Source organism: Peromyscus eremicus, chromosome 19 (genome assembly GCF_949786415.1).
Source record: "Peromyscus eremicus chromosome 19, PerEre_H2_v1, whole genome shotgun sequence".
Taxonomy (NCBI): domain Eukaryota; kingdom Metazoa; phylum Chordata; class Mammalia; order Rodentia; family Cricetidae; genus Peromyscus; species Peromyscus eremicus.
In genome coordinates, this window is record NC_081435.1 from 33,077,811 (window position 1) to 33,086,641 (window position 8,831).

General features: G+C 38.4%; 1 long non-coding RNA gene across 1 annotated transcript; it reads right to left on the reverse strand.

The window, feature by feature from the left end:
* Positions 1-4,531: 4,531 nt before the first annotated feature.
* On the reverse strand, positions 4,532-6,646 carry LOC131896068 (uncharacterized). The gene is made up of 3 exons (XR_009375355.1): positions 6,483-6,646; positions 5,840-5,897; positions 4,532-4,568 (listed from the first exon to the last, which is right to left on the reverse strand). It is a non-coding gene; the product is annotated as an uncharacterized LOC131896068 (long non-coding RNA).
* Positions 6,647-8,831: the final 2,185 nt, after the last annotated feature.

An 8,831-nucleotide genomic window follows, 5' to 3' on the forward strand; every position in this document is an offset into this window, starting at 1 on the left:
GGGAGATCCATTGTCCCCCCCCCCCTTTAACTCTCCTTGTTACTTAGCTTCTCTGGGTCTGTGGATTGTAGCATGTTCATCCTTTACTTCACAGCTAATATCCATTAAAGTGAGTACATACCATGTTTATCTTCATAGGTCTGGATTACTTCACTCAAGACAATTTTTTCTAGTTCCATCTATTGGCCTGCAAATTTCATGATGTCATTGTATGTTTGTCTGTCTGTTTGTTTTGTTTTTCAAGACAAGATTTCTCTGTGTAATTTTGGTGCCTGTCCTGGATCTTGCCCTATAGACCAGGCTGGCCTCGAACTCACAGAGATCCACCTGCCTCTGCCTCCTGAGTGATGAGATTAAAGGCATGCACTAACACTGCCCAGCTCATTGTTTTTAGTAGTTGAGTAAGATCAACAATTACTAAATGGGACCTCATGGAACTAAAAAGTTTCTGTGAGTCAAAGGACATAGTCAATAAGACAAAATGACAGTCTACAGAATGGGAAAAAGATAAAGAGCAGGAGAAATCAGACATCACAATGCCAAACAATCTAATTAAAAAATTGGCAACAGAGCTAAGCCTAGAATTCTCAACAGAAGAATCTCAAATGTCTGAAAGACATTTAAGGAATTGCTCAACATCCTTAGTCATCAGGGAAATGCAAATCAAAATGACACTTAGATATCATCTTGTACCTGTAAGAATGGTTATGATCAAAAACACTCATAACAGCTTATGTTGGAAAGGATGTGTGGAGCAAGGGGAACACTCCTCCACTGTTGGTGGGAGTGCAAACTTGTACATCCACTTTTGAAATCAGTATGGTGGATTCTCAGAAAATAGGAAATCAATCCTCCTCAAGACCCAGCTATACCACGCTTGGGCATATACCCAAGGAATGTTCAATCATGCCACAAGGACACCTGCTCAACTATGTTCACAGCAGCATTATTCATAATAGCCAGAACCTGGAAACAACCTAGATGCTCCTCAACCAAAGAATGGATAAGAAAAATTTGGTACATATGCATAATGGAGTACTGCCTAGCAGTAAAAAACAATGACATTATAAAATTGGCAGGCAAATGGATGCGAGTAGAAAATATGATCCTGAGTGAGGTAACCCAGACTCGGAAGGACAAACATGGTATGTACTCACTCACAAGTGGATACTAGATGCAAAGCAAAGGATAAACAAACTACAGCCCACAGCTCCAGAGGGGCTACCTAACAAGGAGGACACAAAGAGGGAGATATGGGTCACCTTGGGAAGTGGAAATAGATAAGATCACCATGAGTAAACTGGGGATGGCGGGCAATGGAGGGTAGGGGATGGGGGATAAGAACATAAGGGAACATGATGGTGGAGCTGGAACAGGGATGGAGTGGGAAAGCAATGAAAGAGATACCATGATAGAGGGAGACATCATGGGGATAGGGAGTAACCGGGTGCTAGGGCAGTTCCCAGGAATACACAAGGATGACCCTAGCTTAGACACTAGCAATAGTGGAGAGGGTGCCTGAATTGGCTTACCCCAGTAATCAGACAGGTGAATAACCTATCATCATAGAGCCTTCATCTAGTAACTGATGGAAGTAGATACAGAGATCCACAGCCAAGCACCAGGCTGAGCTCCAGGAGGTCAGTTGAAGTAAGAAAAGAGGGGTTCTATGAGCAAGGGGAATCAAGATCATGATGGGGAAACCTGCAGAGACATCAAACCAAACTAATGGGAACTCACAAACTTTAGACCAATAGCTATGGAACCTCCATGAGACTGGACTAGGCCCTCTGCATAAGCAAGACAGTTATGTACATAACTTGATTTGCTTAAGGTGCCCCCCTGGCAGTAGGATCAGGACCTATCCCTGGTGCATGAGCTGGCTTTTTGGAGCCTAAAACCTATGGTAGGACACCTTGCACATCTTTGATGCAGGAGGAGGGTCTTGAACCTGCTTCTACTGAATGGACCGGGCTCTGTTGACTTCCCATGGGAGGTTTTACTTTGTTGGAGGAGGCAATAGGGGACTGGTTTGGGAGGGGAGACTGGAGGGGAGAGAGGAGGGAAGAGAGCGGCATATATGGTTTGTATGTAAAATGACTAAATAATTACTTAATTTAGAAAAGGGGGAAAAGATTTTATTAAGAACTACAACTAAGATATTGATTGTTTTAAATTGTCAGTTTACAGAATGTATATATTAAAATTTTGGATTATTAGGTGTCATTAAATAGCTGACTACAGAACGCAAAACATTGAAATCCCAGGATCCCAGGAGTGAAAAGAGCAGTGACAGCCCAGCCTACATACACAGATTCACCCAATCTTCTAGGACTGTGAGAACCTGATGACAAAATCTCCAATCCACTGCAGACTTCAGGGCAAAACTGTGATCATGATAAAATCCATAGAAAAGCTGGGCGGTGGTGGCGCACGCCTTTAATCCCAGCACTCGGGAGGCAGAGGCAGGCGGATCTCTGTGAGTTCGAGGCCAGCCTAGACTACCAAGTGAGTTCCAGGAAAGGCTCCAAAGCTACACAGAGAAACCTTGTCTCGAAAAACCAAAAAAAAAAAAAAAAAAAATCCATAGGAAGATGTAGCTCCATCGAAAACTCAGCATTTGCCATAATGTGCCAAATTGATGGAACCACGGCTTTCTCTGTAAAGAAAAAATAAAAGAGGTCAAAAATATTTAAAGAAATTATTGGAAAAATACATCAAACTCTTTGGGAAGTGTATCATGCAATTTTCTATGGGAAAAGATTGAACTGTGAACATTAATTTATCCTTCTATGAGGAACTAAACCCTGACAGCTCCCAGCTTCTGCACACTTCCACCTGTGGGTTTACTGGACCCTTTCTATGCCTTGGCTCTGCCTTAGTCTTGGAGCTTGCTCAGACTCAAAATTGAAAAGAATTTGAAACTGCTACTAGGCCTTGGAAACAACACGGCAACTAGAGGATTATTAAGTAGAACAGCTATTCAGAAGATGTGATCTAAAATAGCAGAAGAAATATTTCTACATAAGACACAGCTATCTGATTTCATGGCAGAAAGGACAGGGATATTGAAGGGAGGTATCCTAGAACATCCTGTGGCACAGAATCTTTCATGGAGTTCAGGGGATAAGAGGATCCTCCCAGGGAGTTTCTTTCTAGCATGATAGATTGCAGACTGTAACAGAGATGTATTGGGGCTTAGGAATTATCTCATAATATTTACACATCTGCAATTAGTAATTCCCAATAATTAAGTTAACTGATTTGTTTGTTTGTACAATGTTAAACACAATTATATTCTTTAGTCCTAATACAAAAGCCACTTTTATAACTCACAATATTAAAGGGAGATATATATGTTGCTTTGTTTTTCATAGCACATTGGTTTGGCAGGGTCATATTTTCTGTGTATTATGAGCATGGACATCAATAATGCAAACCTAAAATTTTGCTACTAAATATTCATTAATTATGAAGAACTTGTATTTAGTATTGTATTATTACCTGTGTGCAATACAGAAAGTGCATTTGTTGAAATAAGTACGGCCATTGGTTCCACAGACTGGATAAAACTCTCTGGTACAAATTCCTAGACGACTATACATTCCACATGTTGTCTGAAAAACACACAAAGATAACAGAAATATATTAGACAAAGTGCTATTGAAGAAAATGTTCTTCACTCTTAGTCGCTAATGTCATACAAAAGAGTTTAAATATAATCTACGCATATATGTAAAGGACATATAACACAAATAAAACATGTGAAAATAATTATCATATTTTTAGTTTGTAAGCCTCTACTAATAAGAACACCACACAGCTAGTGTAACATGATCTTGTAAAGCAGCCAACTCACATTATAACATCTGTGATTCCCCACCAGACAACATTCCCTTCATCCCTCATCACATATTTTATTGATTATTCTCTTATTCCTCTGTAAATTCTCTGCAATTTGATGCACATATTTACGGTATATTTACATGTCAATACATCTCATTTATGTGTGTGTTTATAAATACACATTTGTAATTTTTAATATTTTGATAATTTATACAAAGAAAACAATACTATTTATATTGTGCACATGACTGACTCTTTACACATCCTTCTGACACATATATGCCACAGATATAGAGATATAATAATATTTAGAGGGACAATTTATTTATTTTCAAATTTAACATTTATTTTCAAATGTAACATTCTACCATGTGAGTATATGGAAGTCATCATTTTTAATGCTAAGTTAACCATTGAGCTGTCCCCACTGCCTGTATAGATATTAAAATATACATCTAATTGCCAATGGCTGGAATTTGGGATTAAGACACTCGTTGTATCTTGTATCAATAATAAATTGCCTTATATTTCTGGATTGATGTTTTGGAGTTATTGTAATAAAATACGCCATTTTTCAATGTTTGAAGAGTTTATTTTCTTTGATAAATTTCACATTAAATTGCTTCATTTATAAAAAAGAAAACTTTACATTTTAAATTTCCATATAAAATAATAATAACTTACGGGTCTCTTATAAAATGCTGGAATTATAAAGGAACTTTCTGACAACAGATCAGAGAAGACAGTTAAAAATGTATAAAAACATAAAGCACAGGGACAAATAGCCAAATGAATGGAAACACATGAACTATGAACCAATGGCTGAGGGGTCCCCAACTGGATCAGGCCCTCTGAATGGGTGAGACAGTTGATTGGCTTGATCTGTTTGGGAGGCATCCAGGCAGTGGGACCGGGTCCTGTGCTCATTGCATGAGTCAGCTGTTTGAAACCTGAGGCCTATGCAGGATCGCTTGGCTTGGCCTGGGAGGAGGGGACTGGACCTACTTGGACTGAGTCTACCAGGTTGATCTCAGTCAGCGGGGAAGGCTTTGCTCTGGAGGAGGTGGGGTGTGGGCTGGGGGAAAGGTGAGGGGGGCGGGGGGGGAGAACAAGGGAATCCGTGGCTGATATGTAGAACTGAATCGTATTGCAAAATAAAAATTAAAAAAATGTATAAAAACGACCTTGTCCAGACTGCTTATGGTGAGAAGTACCTACATGTAAATGTAGCAGACATTAATGTAAATTGCCTAATGCTGTAAGTAATAAATAAGGATTTTGTGACAGTAGTAAAAAATTAACTAAAAATACATGCAAATCTATACAATTCTGATTTCCAAATATATATAGCTTTGTGAAAAGTAGTACTATATACTACTCTCCTTTACAAAAAGTATCATGTCCAGTTTGTTAATAGATCTGTGTTTATTAACATATAAATTTTAAGTGAGATATTCTGGCTCAGAGTTCAAAATATTTTTCATGTATTCACTTAAGTTGGAAAAAATCAATCAGCTGTAATTTCAAGGTTCTAGGTAATGTTTCACAAGTCCTCACTTTGAAGTTCAACTGCCAGTCTTGAAAGTGACTGAGGATAAAACACTATCTAACATAGGTCTTGACTTAGAGGGCCTCGGGCTGTCAAACAAATTAGATTTTTAAAGAATGGCATATTTAAAGACATTATTCTTTCCTTGACTTTGCATTTCACAATAGAACTTAGTTAACAATCTGAAGTACAAATTAGCAGAGACTGAAAGTCTACACAGCCTGTTCTAATCCTCTGCTCTCTGCAGACTTCTCTAGTGTGGACTAGTTAGAAAAAGCAACCCACCACTATAATTTTAGAGACATTTGTAACATTTCCATTTAAAGACTACAACCCCAGAAAGACAAGCTCATTCATTCTTTTGTGGCTTTTCAGAGTTTTGGCCTCCCTGAAATTTTTAGAATATCTTTAAGGTTCTCACGCAGGACAGGAAGATGTACTCACCAGAAAAAAGAAGAAATGACAAGATGATGAATGTAACTCTTGAGAAGACCAACATTCTCTGAAAGATACGGTGAACAGGTTACTTTGGACAGCAAATGAAAACAACCAGGGGTCAGTGACAGAGTTTCCTGATTTTGAGGAAATAGTTTTATCCACCCAGATTCCGAATTAAGATAATATTCGCTTTCATCTGTTTCTAAAATATGATTCAAAATGATCATGAAATATAATCACAGAAGACCACCCAGAAATTAAAAATAGATAGATAACACATAGATGATAGATAGATACATAGATAGATAGATGATAGATAGATAGATGATGATCATAGATAGATGGATGGATGGATGGATAGATAGGTAGATAGATAGATAGATAGATAGATAGATAGATAGATAGATAGATAGATAGATAGATAGATAGACAGAGAGACAGACAGACAACAAAGTAGAGTGGGAAAATACTAAGAGAGGACATCAGCTAATGTATGTGTGTGTGTGAGAGAGAAAGAGATGGGGAGGAAAAGGAGACATTTAAATCTATATGTTAAAAAAATGCCTCCAGTGTCATTATTTTAGGAAGAACACTAACCTAGAGAAGACCTCACACAAGGCTGTCTCACTGGGAGCCCCACTTGACCTACCTCACAGAGAGATATTTGGGTTATGGACAACAGTTCAGAGACTGTGGCTATTCTATTCAATCCAATATTCACTTTTATTTCCTCAATCAGAGCCTTCCAGTGAAGTCTCCAATTTACCTATGAGCAGTGAGCTCTATGGGCTAAGAGAATTGCACAGGAAAAATAAAAAAGGAGGCATCCTGCATTCTTCCTGGAAGTTGTAAAGCAGGTCATGAGTGAAGCCTATCAAATACTTCTTGGTAGATCTCTTCTTGGCAGCAGACACAGGGACAATTTGTCCTCGTGAACTCATGAGTACTAAAGAATGAAAGTTCTCATTTATTCTAGAAAAGGAAAATATATAAATCCTTCCAAATGAACTAGTTGTTAGAGGAAAAGAGAATCAATGAAGAAAAATGAGTTGACAATGACATTTAGACATGGACATCAGTTACTAAATGTTTGTAAATAAATGTATGGTGGAATCATGGAAACCTTCTAAAACCAGTGAAGACATTGTCATGCTGTCAAAGCAGTGATTCATAGTTAAGAGAAAACCCAAACACTGCATGGGCAAATGCTCCCAGGTGAGTCTCATCAACAGCCTGGTTTAAGGAAGCTTCCCCAAAACAGAATTCAAAACCGGGCAACAGAGGTGTATGCCTTTAATTCTCACACTGGGGAGGCAGAGCCAGGCCGATCTCTGTGAGTTCATGGCCAGTCTAGTCTACAGAGCAAGATCCAGGACAGGCACCAAAACTACACAGAGAAACTCTGTCTCAAAAAAAAAAAAATCCGAAAAACAAACAAAACAGAATTCCAAAGTACAGAGCAGAAGAGACCACGAGCTGAGAGGAAAGTTGCCCCGTTAAGGTTTACTAATTATTTCTCTCCAACTTCTCTGCAAATATAGACACTAGGAATGGATTGTCACTGTGCCTGCCCTAAGGCACACTTTTCTACTGCTGAGCTTTTGATCAATAGCTTTATTTTTTCCCTGAGTATATAGGGAAATAAACACTGACTTCATTAAATCTAGAACATTAAAAATAGACCATTGCTTTAAATGAATATAAAAGTATAAGACTGAGAAGTGTATTTCTGTCTCTTAGATTGGGAGTAATGTTGATTTTTAAACTGAAAATAAAATTTTAGTACAATATATTCTGATAATAATTCCCCCTCTTCATAGATCGCCCATATCTTCCCCATCCCCCTGAATCCACACACTCTCTTTCTCTCTCTCTTGTTAGGATACAAACAGGCATCTAAAAAAATAATGTTAATAAGATAAAATAAAACAAAATAATAGAATAGGACAAAACAAATGAAGAAACAGAGAAAAAGAGACAAAGAAAAAGTTCAAGAAACATATAGACACACACACACACACACACACACACACACGTTTGCACACACAGAAATCCCAAAAAAACCACAAAACCAAAGGCTATAATATACACACAGTGGAAATGTAAGGTTAAAGAACAAACAAAACCCTGACAAAGCATTATGAAAAAAAAAATGATGTTCAAGGGAAGAATTATTTAAAATATAGAAGATGGGCATGTCTCCATGATCCCTTTCTCAGCGTGTTTTTTGGTGGTGTATAGAAAAGCTACTGATTTTTATAAGTTGATTTTGTATCCTGACTGAATATCCTTGGCTGAAATGGTTGTTTCTAGGAATTTTCTGGTGGAAGTTTTGTAACTTCTTATGCATAATATTATATCACCTGCAAATAGGAATAATTTGACTTCTGTTATACTGCCACACTCCAGGGCAGGACCCACCCTTAAGAGACTTATCCAACACAAACCAGACTTGCAGACTTGATGAGGTAAGGAAGGAAGGAAGGGAGAAAGAGGGGTGGAGGGAGGGAGAGAAGGAGGAAGGGAGTGAGGAAGGAAATCATGAAGTTGGGTAGGTAGAGAGATAGGATGATCTGCGAGGAGTTGGGGGATAAATAAGTTCAAAATACAATGCATGAAAATCTCATAGAATTAAAGACATCTAACTTTATAAAAATAATAACTCATCACTCCCACAGCTACTTCTTCAGTCTTCAAATTGACTTGATCAAGGGCCCAACAGACCTCTTCTGCCATCAGACCCATGAGCTTCCTCTATCATGAGACAGGACTTCCTGCTCCAAGTGCAAGCAATGCAATTCCTACCACAGCTGCAGTCTCTAGGCAAATCCTGCCAGAAAAAGTCTGTAATAACTCCTCCAGAAGGAATTTGATAGAAGGCTCCCAGAGACTGCAGCCAGGGCCACCTTCAGTACCCCTTGGAGAAAAGCAACACTGCACAAGCTAAGCAGGAGCTCTAAACTGTGGTTTGGGCCCCACACAAACTCCCACTCCTCCA